This window comes from Camellia sinensis, chromosome 3 (genome assembly GCF_055761805.1).
Source record: "Camellia sinensis isolate YWXY chromosome 3, ASM5576180v1, whole genome shotgun sequence".
NCBI classification, from domain to species: domain Eukaryota; kingdom Viridiplantae; phylum Streptophyta; class Magnoliopsida; order Ericales; family Theaceae; genus Camellia; species Camellia sinensis.
The window spans coordinates 69,986,577-70,003,643 of NC_138963.1; the positions used below are offsets into that span (position 1 = coordinate 69,986,577).

A 17,067-nucleotide genomic window follows, 5' to 3' on the forward strand; every position below is an offset into this window, starting at 1 on the left:
ATGGAGCTTATGGTTTCGCTAATGTGTGCGTGGTTGAAGAAGTTGATTAAAAGCAAGCATGATGTTGTTGATGTGGTTGACCTTCTTTTGGATATGAATTGTGTTGGTTTGAAGCCAAATTTTAGTATGATTGAGAAGGTGATATCTTTGTATTGGGACATGGGGAAGAATGAGAGGACGGTTTTGTTTGTGAAAGAGGTTCTCAGACGGGAGATTGCTTACCGAGAGGATGGCATGGAAGGGCATAAGGGAGGACCCACTGGTTATCTTGCTTGGAAGATGATGGTGAGGTTCTTTTAATCATATTTCTCAATATCATCATGTTGTTATTTTATTTTGTTATCTGATTTAGTTTGCCTATTGTTTGATAGGTTTGCTAACTGAACATGCTTTTCAGATTTGTACTACGAACTTTTGTTTCATGCCAAGTATATGTTGTCATGTTTCTATGCTCTACATTTTTATTGGAGGAAGTCGTCTTAGTTATTGTGTTGATTTTGATGTACATTTTTCATATGTGGGATGCCATTTCATCTTGCTGTGGATTATGGAATAATGAACTTGTTGTATGACATATTAGGACAATGAATTTTTGTATATATATATATTTGATGTTACTTTACTTAATATTGTTATGCTGGATTTTTTACTTTAATGTTTTCTTTCTCTGAAAACTATATGGCATATGCACATGTACGTACATATTTTTGTGATTCATTTATTTATAAATCTCGCGGGTATAACATGGGTATAGCTCAAGTATGACATGGGCATGTGTTGGGAACTTTTGTGGGTACATCGAGGCATAAATGTAAATTTTTTTAAAAATATAAGAGTACTTAAATAAACATATTATTGTGTCTGTTTTAAAACTCCAAAAATAAGGAGTTTTTTTTGCAAATATCACAAAGTTTAGAGAACACTTAGGATTCTCTTCTGCCTTTACCATGATTTTAAATAATGGTATTGTAATATATATCAGTATCAACGATACGGTCTACAATTCCAATACGATACATAATGGCTATTATTTAAAACCTTAGTCTTTGTAGAATGAGCAATTGTATCTCTCTTTTTCAATTCAGCTACTCTCTCTCTCTCTCTCTCTCTCTCAATTGAGATACTCTCTCCTCTTTCTCTCTCTCTTGATTGGCATTTAAGTTTAACTCTAGTTTGTACCTTGCTTTAACTACTTGTTGCATTTGATTGCTAATTGTTATATATCATGCATTACTACAATTAAAAATAAATAAATTAAATTAATGAACATCAATTATACTCATGTTGTATTTTTTTTTTTTTCAGTGGTCCTCCATTAATATTCGTACATGTATCTATGCTTCATAACTTGTGAATGACAGCATAAATGCTTATGAGTACTATGCTAGTTATCTTCTCGAAGTTATCTTTCATGAAATCTGGCAGCCATTGATTGCATTTCCAGACTATCTTAATTGATTTCTTGTACTTTGCCTCTAATTGGGTCTATCACTACCTTCCTACAAGTATAATCTTATTTAATTTGGTTTTTTCTTTTATCTTACCATTCATCCATCTGGACATCATTATCTTAATCAGGCTGCTTTTGTTGACAATTTAGAAATGTTACATGAAGAAAATGTTGCATAAAGTATCTAATTCCAATGTGCTTTGGCATGCTTGCGGTAGGAGACATACAAGACAAGCCCGTTATCAGAGTAAATCCATCCATAATGTCTTACAAAGAGGCATACTTTCTTAGTTCTTTGCAAGTTTCCATGCATCATTTCTCAATCATTTCAGTTCAGCATGGATATTTCAGAATGAATGAAACACCCATTTTGTGAATCTTATGAATGAAACACCCATGTTGTTTTTGCTGTTAGGCTGGGCTGCTGAGATTGTGATTTTTTGGTTGCTTTTGTTTGTTTTGTTTTTGTTTTGCTCTGCATGTTGGTTTCTCACCAACTTGGAGTTTGGAGTTTGTGCTAGCAGATGAATTGGTGTGCATCTGGGTGCCAACTTAATTGGAATCTGAATGTTTCACTGTGATGCTTTTGCACCCTCCTCTTTTTTTATGTGCGTTATCATACTCTGTATGTTTCTTTCCATCAATAAAGCTTTCTTTTTTGCTGATAAAAAAAAAAAAAAAGTTACACGGACCCTTAATTTTTAGTAACATAAAAAGTATCATCAGAGAGTTTGACAATCAACTCCATCCTAAGATTTGAAATTTGTTATGAAATTGGAGGTAGTTCAAGAACGAACTTAACTATATGCCCCTAAAATACAAAAATAATCTGGGGAAAAATGTTAGAATAACTGTTGTTATTAACTTTTTTTTCCTTAGCTTTCTTACATGTTGAATTTTCTTTGTTTGGTTAAGGATTAAAGTGTGTTTGCTTAGAACCCAATTTGCGAGTAATTATCCAGTTTATTATTGTACGTTTTTAGTTTTTAACTTTTTATATATCAAAGTATGGTGACTCTAGTTAAATCCAAATTATTTAGCTGCTAAAATCCACACGCATTTCAAATATAAAATACAAATATCTTATTATATTACAGAAGCACATGTAGGTGCCTTCTTTATGTAGCACTCTAAAAGATCTTTAGGTATTGCCTGGAAAACCATTTTACCAGGTTAATTGGTTTTTGGTTCATAATCTTGTCAGATCTCGGTGGTTCGTAATCTAGCTCATACATGAAAATATGATGACATTTCATGCATGAAAATGTGTTATGCATCACATATTATTGTGTGCAGATAGAGTTAGGCCAAGTTTGGCTATCCTAAATAAGTACACACTTTTTATCTTTTTTCCATCACATCATTTCTCTATTTTTCTGCACATCTTTTCGTAAAAAGACAAAAAATACACTTATTTAGGTCATCCCAAACAACCCCTTATTCTGTAGAATGGTTTTCAGAAGGCAACCAAGATGAAATGAAAAAAAAAAATGATCCCCTTATGCTCAACTCAAGCTGAGGATGCTAAAAGTTCTTTTAGCCTAGCTCTAGCTCATGATTTTAAATTTGAATAGTAAGGCTAAGTTTGGCATATCCAAAATAATTCATCTTTTTATCTTTTTATCTTTTTTCCATCACAGTACTTCTCTACTTTTCTGCACATTTTTTTATAAAAAGACAAAAAGTACACTTATTTAGGTCATTCCAAACAACCCCTAAATAATAAACTCAGGCTTGAATTATGACATGCTGAGTTAGCTTTACTTCATTGGTTAATGTAGCTTGATAGGCACATCAATTTTTGGCTTATGTTGCAGTTATGACATGCTGAGTTAGCTTTACTTCATTGGTTAACTGTAGACACCTCATTTTTGACCGCCCTTAAGACTTGGGCACTACTGATGGTTTGCTCGGTGTTGAGAGATGTGCAGGGCAAAGAATCAGTTTCTTCAGCAAGGAGAGAGGCAAATCCTTCAAAATACTTTGTTTAGGGGTTTGGAGTTGAAGAAGAGAGGAAAGGAGAGGAGAAAACTAATTTGGGAGAAGTTCGGCATGAATCCAGGTAGAAGCGAGTCGAGCAGCCCTTGCTGAATCGGGCTTATCTGTCTGTACGCTTGGAGTTTAGCTATGGGGCCACCACCGTCGGAAAGCTTACTTCTGGGGCTTCATTTTGCACTCAAGAATCTCCTAGAGCCAAGTCCGGGTGGGGGAGATATGGTCAGTTGAAGTCGGGCATCATCCCGGTTGGATCGAATCTGCGCGGCTTCACGAAAAAGGGCATAACTTTTTGCATAGAATGAATTTTAATGCAAGGTTTGCGCCATTGGAAAGCTAACTTCCGGGGCTTTAATTTGCATACCCACCGGCCGTTTTTTGACATTGGAATCATCTATCGGCAATCTATTTTTCCGACCGGAAAAATATTATGCCGACCGACACTTTATTTTGGCCGACGACCAAATTTTCTGGCCGGTTTGCACCATTTGCACTCTCCAAGCCTGGTGCATCCCAGCTGTGCCAGTTGGAATGCACCAGCACACTCCCCCGTGCATATATGTTGCTATTTTGAACCCTTGACCACCTTTGGACCCCTCTTTTGCACCCTTTGCTCAAGGCTTCTTGAGGAAGCCTTGACCCCTTATCTTAGCTTCCTCAAGAAGCCTACCAGCTGTCCAAGCTTCTCCAATAAGCCTTGACCTCCCCTTTAAACCCCTTTGACCCTTTGAAGCTTGTCTTAGAAGCTTAGTATTGCCTATATAAGGGGCCTCTCTTCCTCCATTGTTGAGGTTGGATTTTTGGAACAAAAAACCAGAGATATATAGATATATCTGATATATACATATATATATCCATTCATCTCTCACTATATCTCTCCCATTCAACCATCAAACACCCTTGTTCTTGGGCCATTTCTTCATCAACTCATAGCACAAGGCATCCAACGCCCATTCCAGCAGCTTGAGGCTGTTCTCCAGAGCTTAGGAGCACCTAAACTTGGTCCAAGAGGTGCTGGTTTGCTGGTCTTCAAGGGTGAGTCCTCCTCTTCCCTTTTCTAGTCTTTTCTTGCTTCATATCTAAGCCATAGTTGCTTGCATTTTTGGGCTCCGACCTAAACTGTAAATTATCATATTTTGAGGTCCTCTTCATGTTTGATTGAGGACCTCTTGCTGTTTGAGGACAGTAGCTTGCACTTGCTTCAATATCCTCCTTGAATGCCATAATCTTGCATAGAATTTTGGCTTGCGTGTGATCTTTTTTAGAGCCTGATGTAAACTGAAAATAGGCTTATTTTGAGCCTCTCTTCAACATTGAAGAAGGGCTCAACACTGTTTGGGACCTCCATGCTATACTTACCTTTATACTCTCTTTTGGTCCCCATTTTTGCATGCTTTGGCAGCCCATTGTGCTTCCGTTGTTGATCTTTTTACAGGCCTAGAAAAGGTCTTATTTTGACCTTCTTAACATGTTTTATTAAGGGTCTTTGGCTGTTTGTTGAATATTTTGCACACTTTGTGTTATAGCCTCTTTTTGAGCCTCATTTTGCATTGCATTTCTAGCATGTTTGTATACTGTTTTTGGGTTTTTACAGTTCTGTAAAGTGGCTTATTTTGGGCCCCTCTTCAATGTTGTTGAAGGGCCCTAACATGTTTGGGGTCAGCAGCTGTGAGTTGCTTCATAATCTCATGTTTAGGGCCGTTTTTGTATGCCATTTTAGCCCTATCTTTGCTTGCTGTTTGGCCATGTCATAAACTGTAAAAATGCTTGTCTCAGAGCTGTCTTGCTTCTGCCTTCATGCTCCATGTCCATATTGTGCATGCTTTGTATAGCTGTAAGCCATTTCGGGTGCCAAAAGTCCATGTTTCGGGACTATTCCATGCATCGGGTGTGTTTTCGCCTCATTTTGGGGCTGTTTTCCCCCGCATTTCAGTGCTGAAATCCCATTGGCATGTTTGCATATCATTTTCCATGCCATTGCATTACATATGCCATTGCCTAGGTTTGCGTGCCCGTGTGCACGCATTTCGAGGCACTTCATTTTCATCCATCGGCCTCTTATGTTAGTGTGGCTGAGGCTCTCTCATGTTAGTATAAGTCCATGTTGCATTCTATATGCCATTTTATCCATTGCATTGCATATGCCATTGCCTCGGTTTGCGTGCCCGCGTGCACGCATTTCGAGGCACTTCATTTTCATCTTATGGCCACTGATGTGGGTGCGGCTGAGGTTCACTCACATTGGTGTAAGTCCATCTTGCATTGTGTATGCCATGTTTCAATACGTTGCGCATGTTATGTTGTTAGCATTGTGTATGCCATGTAGTTGCATAGCATGCTTGTATTCTTGTTTGCATACCTAGGTTGCATTGCATTGGCATGCACGCATTGCCTCTTGATCATGTGATAGAGGTTGGGCTTTATGTGTTTGTTTGGTTTGCATGACATTTGAAATCAAAGCGCATACTTGGTTTCTTGGACCATCACGCATCGAAATGCGCAATTGGCGGTCCGAGAATCAAGGAACATCCCCCTTTGAGTCAAAAGCATGATAAGGGATGTGTTGGTGCACACACTTGCTTGAAATTCCATGCCATACACTGTTTGTTCTTGTTGCTGTCAAAAACTGTCTTCTGCAGGGAGTTTCTGCCGACCGGCATCATTTAGTGCCGACCGGCAATTGGTGGCTGGCCGATAATTACATCATCTGCCGATGGAAATTATGCACTGCCGGTGGGCATTTCCCCCAGCCGGTGGCACTCTGCAGTGTGCAACAAGCCTGTCCCAGTACTTTGGCACTGTTCAGAGAAGCAGGGCAGTGTAAACCGAGGCGGCAGTGGTATGGTACGGACTTTCCGGGCGAGACGGGTTCAAGCTTGCATCGTTCGCGCATCCCGAGGCGAGGGCTGTGGCCACCTTTCTTCTTTTTGCATTCATTTTGTTCAGTAATTAGAAATTCTGTAATAATTAATGTGGTTAGTTATTTATTCGGACTGTAATATTTATTTGGACCCTCCGAGTGAGGGCAATTGTGTAATAAGTGTGCGTGAGTGTGTGTATGTCTTCCAACCCCACGTCTTTCTTCCCTTTTATTTACCCGCTTATGATGGTAGACTAGGGCATATTTAAATTAGCATACCTTATGCTATGCATGCGTGCATTCATACATTTGCCTTGCATGCACCGGGCTCGGCGCATCATTCTAACTGCATTTGTATTTCAATTCCAAATTGAATACGTGTTAGTTGAAGCATTTCACATGTCATTGTAGATTAGCCGAGCCTATCTTAGTTGCATCTTGCATGTGTTGCATTAGCCATCTTAACATGAACTAGGATCATGCATATGATTATTAACTAGTTTCTGTTTTGGCTCGGAGTACTAGGTAAGCTTTTATGCTTTAGCATATCGCATGCGTGTGAGTGTTGCCATGACAGTATGATTACCATGAGGCTAGCTGCTTATGTGATATAACTGCTTGAATGCCTGTGGATGGAGGTTGAATTACCTAAATTGGAATAATGCATTAAAACTGTGAGTTTTAAGCCCACTAGATAGTGGCAAAATCATCTTCTCTAAAAGCCCACTTGAGGGTGGCAAAATCTGCATTTTAGCCTACTTGCGAGTAGCAAACCATTTTCAAAACAAACATGGAATGTTTTGTTCCAATTTGGGCGATTTGGTCTATACTTGTTTGCTGCGCGCATAACATAGTAATTCTAGGCTAACAATTGGTTTAAGAACACATAAAGTTTTCAAAAACGGATATCACGGTTAGTAGAGGCCGGTCTTCGGACCGGGCGAAAGGGGGTGCTCATAGCTGACCTTCCCCGATCGTACCCAAACTCCCGAGCCGAGACAACTCCGGTGATGACGGACATGTGGCCTTCGGCACCGAGTCAGGGTTTCCTAAATTCTCCCATAAAAAAATATTTAGGTGGCGACTCTGTATCTAGCAAAGCAGTCCATGTTTGGCACTACTTTTTCAAAAATCTGTTTCTCAAAACGATTTGCCAGATTTGGACTCTTTGGTTCAGATTTAGAACCGTGACACAAATCGAGTCCGAACTGTAGCATGAGGCCCACGAGCGCGTCTACATTAACATAGCTTGATAGGCACATCAATTTTTGGCTTATGTTGCAGTCAATCTTACATTTATGTTTAGAGAGTGTTTTTTTTCTTAATCTAATAATAACTGTGAAAAATGTGTTGTGTCAGGCAAACGGTAAATATTGGGATGGAGCCTGAAAAATCTAGAAATCCGTTAGATATTGATTTGTGATTATGTATCAATTTAAAGTAATAAAACAATCCCAATCAAACAATCAAGACAAATCGATACAACTATTTTAACGTGGAAAAACCACAATTGGAGCACCTCCAATTGTGATAAAAAACCACGGGCAACAGCCACAAAACAATCCATTAAGAAGATATAAAGGAATTACACAGGTATACTCTCAATTACCTAGCGAATTCACGCCCAAATTGAACCAACCCATATGTGCCTCTTCCAGCCCGTCTTCACCTCAGAATTGTCTTAACGATGAGCCACTCCAGAATCCACCAAAGCTTCAGGCTCAAATTCTTCAGAATCCACCGAAGAACAACTCTCTCTTTTGTATACAATGAACAAACAAACCTTTGATGTATTCTTCTTAACCCATGAGTTGAATACTCAATTAAACATCAAAGAAAACTAGCAAAATATCCCCATATATAAACCTTAATATCCAAAAAGAAGATCTGAAGAAATAATCCTAAAATCTGACAGAAACACGTACTTATAGAAATCTGGGACTGCGAAGCTCGCTCGAGCGAATACTCTCTCGCTCGAGCGAGAAACCAAAAATGTGTGTTTTCCATAAGTGGCTTCGTTCGAGCCAAACAACCTGCTCACGAGCGTAAAATCATCCTTCTTAGGTTTTTTACAGACGCAGCCTTCGCTCGAGCGAGCAAGGGCGGACAGGCAACTTCGAAAGCAATTTTGCATTTTGCTTTGGGGGCGCTGCCCCTCGATCCCGCCTGGGCGTTGCCTCGGACTCGCTAAGGGGCGTTGTCCCCTCGACCCCTGCGAGCTGACAGGGAAGCTCGATCCCCGTCATAGTCAACGAAGTGGCAATCTTGAAAGCATTAATATCACAAACTTCTATGTAAGGTATAATTCGGGTTGGATTCGCATCTAAAAACTCATAGCCTCACTGAAATAAAAAGTGCGAAAATAAGTACAACTGAAAGGAGTTTTGTCAAACGGAATTGCCAAGAATAAAAACCTAACACAACCAACTTAGTGATTGACCTTAGAGAATCTGGGTTGAGGCCAGAGATCTACTGCTACGTAATGGCTATGATAACCGTGGTGAAAGAGCTGAACGAATTGGAAAAAGCCTTGTGCAACTTAAAAGGTTTTAGAAGTCTGGTTTGATTGCTCAATTGGATTCAGAAAACGTAGAGCGTATTGAGGAGTATCAATCAGATCTTCTATCTGATGGAGTACGCTTATCCAATTGGGTGATTCAAGAAGGAGGCTCATTGCTTTACAGATGGTTCACGAAAGGCTTCTTGCCATGTACATTTGCGCTGGTCGTGGACTTGAGGCCGAAAGACAGTTGTGGGGAATGAAGCTTGTGGGTAAGGAGGCTGATGGGGATCTTTATGACATTGTTTTAGCCATTTGTGCTTCCCAAAAGGAGGCCGGTTCTATTGCACAATTGATGTCTAGAATGGGGGTCGTGAGTTCTGAGCATTAGAAGAAAACATTATCGTAGTTGTTGAGAGGGTACATCAAAGGTGGTCATTTCGACGATGCTGCAAGAACAATGATTAAAATGCTGGACTGTGGTTTATGTCCTGAGTTTTTGGACAGGGAAACTTTGTTGCTGGGACTAAGAAAAACGATTCGACAGTCAGGACATTTGAAGACTTATCTCAAGCTATGCAAGTGCCTTTCTGATGAAAATCTAACTGGGCCTTGTCTCATTTATCTGCACTTGACGAATTATAAGCTTTGGATAATTAAAATGCTTTGAATGAACCTTTTATCTACATGAAGAAGTCTAGATATTATGGCAATTCTGTTCTCTGTAACAATTTTTTGTACATATGTTATGTTGTGTATAGTTTTGGGTGGCTCTAAGAGCAGTACAATAATGTTGGTGGAGCAATTCTTTGTGGCAAACTTAACTGTGAAGTTAAGTCTGCGAAGTTCAGAAATGCATTTCGGGTATTTTGCTCTCAAAGTTCAAATAATTGTATATATGATGGATGCTGTAAACATAATCAATAACTTTTCACACAACGAAATAAAGAGGATGTGTATATGCGTGCTACAGGTACATTCTTACTGTTTTCTTATTCCTTTTTGTGTTGGATTTTTATTTTGTTTAAATGTATATTCTCGAGCTCATTCATCAGTTGTTTATCAATCTTTTAAATCAACTTTAGGTGTGATTTCGTGTGTATTGCTAGTATGGTATTTCTTATATTGAGAAATCCCAATTTAAGCCTAGATTGATAAAAACCAGATAAGGGGGTGAGAAAGGTATTTTTAATTTTCAGTTGAATTGACCCTTGATTGCATCTAGTGTTACCAATTTGTTTTCTTCAATACATTGAGTATGATGATACAGTTACTACACAACGGGTCCTGGGTGGAATGGGTAGGACTGATCCACGCTTCTTCAACCGGTAACTGAGTGTTCAATCCCACCAGAAAACCTGTACAAGAGTTCAATGGGGAACGGGGAGTTCCTCAGCGAACCCTCCGACGAGCAAGTTAGAGAGAGAGAGAAGTGAAATGTAGAGAGAAATCCTCGTCAGTGGTGTCTTGTACAAACGCGGTTTTTCACACCCGTATCTTCGATGCCTCAGTCCAGCTCAAGCAACCTATGTGATGCGAGAAATCCATGAGGGTATCTACGGTAATCATTCAGGCGCCCGGTCCCTAGCCCACAATATCCTTCGCACTGGATATTTCTAGCCTACCCTCAACCAAGATGCGACCGACTTCGTACTCAAGTGCGATAAATGTCAACGCTTCGCCAACAACTCCTATGCTCCTCCCACCGAGTTGATCACACTTTTCAGTCCTTATCCGTTCGCCAAATGGGGGATCGATTTAGTTGGCCCACTTCCTACCGGCCAAGGCCAGACCAAGTTCGCGATTGTCGCCATTGATTACTTCACCAAGTGGGTAGAAGCAGAACCCCTTGCCACCATTACCGAACGGAACACAACCAAATTCATCTGGCAATCGATCGTATGCAGGTTTGGCATCCCTGATCCAGAACTAACCGAAGAGCTCCGTCGGGCAGACCTAGACGTAATCGAAGAGCTCAGAGAGACCAGCGCTGTCAGATTGGCCATATCCCAACAGAAAATGAGAACACACTACAATCGCAAAGTCCGATCAAGGGAGTTCGCTGTAGGGGACCTTGTCTCGAGAGAAGTAACTCTTGCTACCAAAAATCCGACTGAGGGTAAACTGGCAACCAAATGGGAGGAACCTTACGTTGTGAAAGCCCGACCACGTTTGGGCATTTACCGACTTCAGGACATGGAAGGTCGAGACCTCCCCCACCCATGGAATGCTAAACGCTTGAAACGCTATTTTCAATAAACTCCTATCTTCTTTATTGCTCAGTTATTGTATTTTCTTTTTGACAAATCTACACACATGAACATATTTGTTCTCCCCAGGCATAATGTAAATTTTGATCAAATGGATCGCACTTTCCACGACAACAATTTTATATCTCAGCTATCTGTGTGTTGTCTCAATAACATGTTTGTTGCAGCACTTATTAAAAAGAAACGGCCAGACCGAGCACTGACAGCCTCAGCCAGACTGAGCACCAAAAGCCTCGGCTAGACCGAGCGCCGACAGCCTCAGCCAGACTGAGCACAAAAAGCCTCAGCCAGACTGAGCATGAAAAGCTCGACCAGACCGAGTCACAAAAAGCCTCAGCCAGACTGAGCATGAAGAGCGCTGCCAGACTGCTCTGTATTGAATTTTTCTTACAAGTTAAAATTCACTCTACATTGAGTTCAAATTAAAATTCACTCTACATTGAATTTTCTCACTCTCACTTTGCATTGAATTTTTCTTACAAGTTAAAATTCACTCTGCATTGAGTTCAAATTAAAATTCACTCTACATTGAATTTTCTCACTTTCACTCTGCATTGAATTTTTCTTACAAGTTAAAATTCACTCTGCATTGAGTTCTCTCACATTCACTCTGCATTGAATTCTCTCACTCTGCATTGAATTTTTTCTTACAAGTTAAAATTCACTATGTATTGAGTTCTCTCATATTCACTCTACATGGAATTTTTTCTTACAAGTTAAAATTCACTCTGCATTGAGTTCTCTCACATTCACTCTGTATTGAATTCTCTCACTCTGCATTGAATTTTTTCTTACAAGTTAAAATTCACTCTGCATTGAGTTCTCTCACATTCACTTTGTATGGAATTTTTTCTTACAAGTTAAAATTCACTCTGCATTGAGTTCTCTCACATTCACTCTGCATGGAATTTTTTCTTACAAATTAAAATTCACTCTGCATTGAATTTTCTCACTCACTCTGCGTTAAATTTTCCTTACAAATTAAAATTCACTTTACATTGAGTTTTCCTTACATTTTACATTTTCACAATAATTTATACATTCCAGATGCACAAGCAAAAACAATGAACTTAAAACACAACTCAAATTTCATTTATTCACCAACTGGTACATAAGTTCATTGCAACATTTCAAAAAAAAAAAAAAAAAAACTCTATGTGCAAGGTCTTTTCCTTCTTCTTCAATTATTCCTCCTCACTGGAAACGAGGTCTTCTTCTTCAATCCCCTCATCTAGGGGGGTCTGGGCCATATCGTCTTCGTCAATTTTTACACTACTGAGGTCTAAGCTTGGGAACAACTCTTCAGCATTACGCTTGAACATTTTCCAGCCACTGTCCCAGAACTCAACCATTTCGTGCTTATAGAAGTCTGACTGCTGGAAGCTCTCAATAACTTCTGCCTCAGTCCTGCCCCCAGCGGTCATTCTCGATGGGCCCGCGCCCCCCAGACTCCTTTTTCTCCAAGTTGCTGGCGACCGCGGCATCAACTGCCATCTGAAATTCAGCAGATCCCTTGAACTGATCCACTGCTGTAACACACAGATCGGGGTATGCCGTCCTTTCAGAGGCTGCCTTGGCCCTCTCCTCCTCCAACTCCTTCTGCAGGGTCGCCCTTTCAGAGGCTGCCTTAGCCCTCTCTTCCTCCAACTCCCTCTGCAGGGTCGCCCTTTCAGCAGCCGCCTTGGCCCTCTCTTCTTGCAACTCCTTTTGCAGGCCCTCCCTCACCTCCACTGCCTTAACACGCTCATCTTCCAGCTCCTTCTGTAGCCCAGAAATCTCCAGGTCTGCGTCTTCTTTTTTCTTGATCTGCTGGGCACGCAGATTTTCATTGCTGGTTATAGCCTCTTCAAATCGTTCGATGGCAACCGCGCAGTCCTTTGAGCATCTCCCAGCTTCTTCTGCTCGCCTGCCAGTTGGAACTCGAGCGACACAACCTGGCGGCGTTCGTTCTCCAGCTCCAACTTGACCGCTCGCAGCTCGGCATGGGCACTCTCCCAGCCTGCATGCTCCTCCTTCAAACTTGCAAGTTGAGCTTGGGCCTTGTCTGCCTTCATCTTTGCAGCCGCCGCCTTTCTCAGTAGAGCTCCTGCTAAGGTGGTTACCTCCATTTGAGCAGAGCATAACCCCTTCAGCAACTCACCCTCATTGAATCTGGCTGCTGAGCGTACAGCTGCCTCATCCACGATCCCCACAAGGCGATCTACACCAGCCCTGACTGGGCCTTCTTCTCCCTCCAGCTGCCCAGCCACTGCACGAGCGTGGTAGATCTCCCTCCTTGGGGCGCAGGACCCCCTTGGGGCTGTTCTCCTCCCTTTGGCTCAGGGCCAGTTGCCCCACCTTCTACTTGCACTTCGGGGGCGACCTTCGCTACCTCTGAGGCGATCTCCACCATTATTGGGACGACCTCCACTCTCTCCGAGGCGATCTCCACCACTTCTAGGACGACCATCCCTCCTGGGGTCTCCTCCATTCCCCCCTTCTCTGCCTCCTTGGCTACGCCAGTTTCTTCTGCCATCACTTCTCTTCTCTTCTTCAAGGCAGGCTCCCCCTCACCCCTCCTCACCTTTCTTTTCTTCTCCCCCACACTGCCTATCTCATTGGCCCTCTGTTTTAAAGAATCAATCGGGGGCGGTCGTGGCTCAGACTCACCCAAGTCTTTTGCCTCCAGCGATTTTGGGCGCAGTCGGATCCTCTCCTGCGTGATCGGCTTATGCGGTCGGTCATCTTGCGCCTCCTTGAACTTACTGGCTTTGGCAAGGATGGCCATATCCTCAGCCTCTTGCGCTTTCCGCCTCACCTCTAGTTCAGCCCGTCCTAGATCTCCAACGCTCGGCTGAGGGCCCAATCCCGCCGCAAACAAGGTTGAAGGTTGAATGAGCTCGTCCCACCTGACCCCCTCCTTCTCCTGCCATGCCTTCACCTTCTTTATTCTCTCCTCTGCCGTCGCTCCCAGTCTTGGCTCTACAGATTTGGTGGGCACTCTCCACACTGTGCGCACCCCAGCCCCCCCATTCGTAGACACATAGAACCATCTCGGCCTCCAACCTTTAATTGATGACGGCAGCCCCGCCACCAGACCCCTCCTTGCCGCCGCCTGAAACGTCACCCAAGTCTCTTGTTGTCCTGAGGCCTTATAACATGCGAAGAATTCGTCTACTGTCATGGCCGCCCCTTCGTTCGCCTTCGGCCACGCGCTCGCACAGGCCAGTATAATCTTCCACACGTTGGGCATTAGTTGGCCCGGTGCCGCTTCCAAATGGTTCAGGACATCTACCACCACTTGCAGCAGTGGCAGCCTCAGTCCTCCCTTCAATGCTTCCTCGTAAAGGGCAAACTCCCCCGGCCTTGTGTCGGATGGCCTCTTCGTTGACGTCGGCAACAATAACTCTATTTCAGCCGGCACCTGGTATTTTTCGCGAATAGCCTCCAACTCCGCCGCGGTAACAGTCGATTTGTCAGCCTTCGTGTGCTAGTGATCTGGTTCCACCTGGCTGATTGGCTTCGGAGCTGCTATCATGGTGGAAGCATGAGATCATACCACTGGTTCCCCCACCCTCTCCATTTGCCTCTCCGTCCTATACTGCTCTGCTAACTCCACTGCGTCGTCATCACCAAGTGGATCCACCCTGACATTCACAGCTTCTTCTTGAGCCATTTCTATGGTATGTCTTCGAATCGCTTCGGATGCAGGTGCAAGGAAATTGAAAAAATGTCGCAGAGGTGTATCGTCAGCAACAAAGGAGTTAACACTTGGGATGTTTTGATTTTTCGCAAAGAAGTAAGTAAATCGAATAATGCCAAAAGCCTAAGGCTTGCCCGTATTCCAAGGGTCGCAATTAATTTGCGCCAGTTTGAAAACTTTTCAAAACATTCGCCAAAATTGTCTTTTCCACACCCATAATGACCTATCGTTTCATTTCTGATCCAACGCCTAATCTCTCCCCCCACAAGATGTTGCCACGTGTACGACCACGATCCACTGTCTCCTCCCCTTACCCTGTCTTTTCCACTTCAAATCACCACGTGACACGCCGCCTCTTGAGCCTCGCGCCCCTCCACCTTACCCTTTGCAGTCGGCCCTCCTCATGGTCGGCCCTCCTACTCGGCCAACCTTCGCGGTCGGTCCTCCTCGTGATCGGCCCTTCCACTCTGCCACGATTCGCGGTCGGTCCACCTCATGGTCCACCTCACGGTCGGTCCACCTCATGGTCATCCCTTCCACTCGATCCACCTCACGGTCGGCCCACCTCGCGGTCGGTCCATCCACTCGGTCGCCCCTGCCGGTCGACCTCCATCCTGCCAATCACTAACACCCTCATCCTCTTCATTAGTATTCCCTTTGTTGGACTAAAGCTGTACTCGGGAATGGGGGACTACTGACGTGGGTAAGCCCATAAAGGCCATAGCCCACTATGAACAACCCAAGCCCATTACTTGGAGCCCAATACATAACCCAGCTGGTGAAGTCCAGAACAGCTGGAATCCAACGTAGCATAAAGAGCTAATGACATTCAGACATACGACAGGTAAAGGACAAGCCATATCAGCAGACAAAGATCTGCAAAGTTATTGCCACTGCACATCACCGTTAATGCAGCCCATCACAGCATTTACTACGGCAACATCTCTTCGTCGGAACAGCACCCTCTTACCCTGAACAAGGTAAGCTACAGCATAGACTTTCGGCCAAGATGGCAGGTCGGAAGGGACAAGGAAATGATGACCAAAGGATATAAGCAAACGTTGAAGACAAAAAGAAGGTTAAGGTTTTTTATTTCCAATTCATCTCTCTACATTTCACTTCTCTCTCTCTCTAACTTGCTTGTCGGAGGGTTCGCTGGGGGACTCCCCGTTCCCCATTGAACTCCTGTACAGGTTTTCTGGTGGGCTTGAACACCCAGTTACCGGTTAAAGAAGCCTGGATCAGTCCTACCCATTCCACCTGGGACCCGTTGTGTAGTAACTGTATCATCAGAGTACTAGATGAAAAAACCATACGATTCTAAAACTGCGTGAACTTGTCAATCATAGAACCACTGTGATCCAAAAAAATCCTGAAAAGTACAAGATCAATGTTGTTATTGACTCGATATAGGAAATATTAGTATCAGAGCTTTGAGTGTGCCGATAACTGGATAGAAATAACTTTTTGTCTGTGAACTCAAAAACAACTTGGATCTAGGATTGGTTGTTTTTATCTTCTAGTTTATTTTGTATGGCACATGCAAGTACCAAAACACAGGGGTGTACATGGATTGGCTTGGTCCGGTTTTAGAGTAATTTAGGAACCGAACCATTTTTTACGGTTCTAGAAGGTTAGAACAGTAACCAAATAGTTAACTTATGGAACCGGAATCGGACCAGAACTAGAACCAAACCACAGAAACTGGTTCGGTTCGGTTTGATTTACGGTTTGTGAAATTTTATATAACGATAAATGTAATATGTATTTTACGTTAGTAAACAAATTAATAATAATTAATTTAGTTAAATTGGTAAGAGTTTATCAATTTCGCACTGATGGCTAGTATAACAATAAATAAATATGTCATGGTCTAATCCGGTTCGGAATCATGACCAAAGCCTTAGAACCGAATTGATTTGAACAATTTTATCATTTTTAAAACCAGAATCAAAACCAGAGTTAAAATTAGATTAAACTAATAATTTAAATTGAATTAAATCGATTTACTGACCTGTTTTTGTTTTTTTTTTAATTATTGAACACCCCTACCAAAACTAGTTGGACAACTAGTTGTCTGAATGTTGGGGCCACTCAATCTGGTCAGATTTGATATGCATTATTATGTCCTTACATATTTTGTTTTGTTTTGTTTTGTAATTTTTTTTTTTGGGGGGGGGGGGGGTTGGGCATAGAAGGTGAAGTTTGATGGTCTTAATTCTGATCCACATTTATTTTCAAGCTAAGTTTATTTTGGACTATTTTAAGAATATGGTTAAGAATCATTTTTTAGTTTTTAATTTATTTTGA

General features: G+C 42.2%; 1 pseudogene; it reads left to right on the forward strand.

Annotated features, from left to right (window-relative positions):
- LOC114307196 (pentatricopeptide repeat-containing protein At2g30100, chloroplastic pseudogene) lies at nt 1–9,764 on the forward strand (annotated as a pseudogene).
- Nucleotides 9,765–17,067: the final 7,303 nt, after the last annotated feature.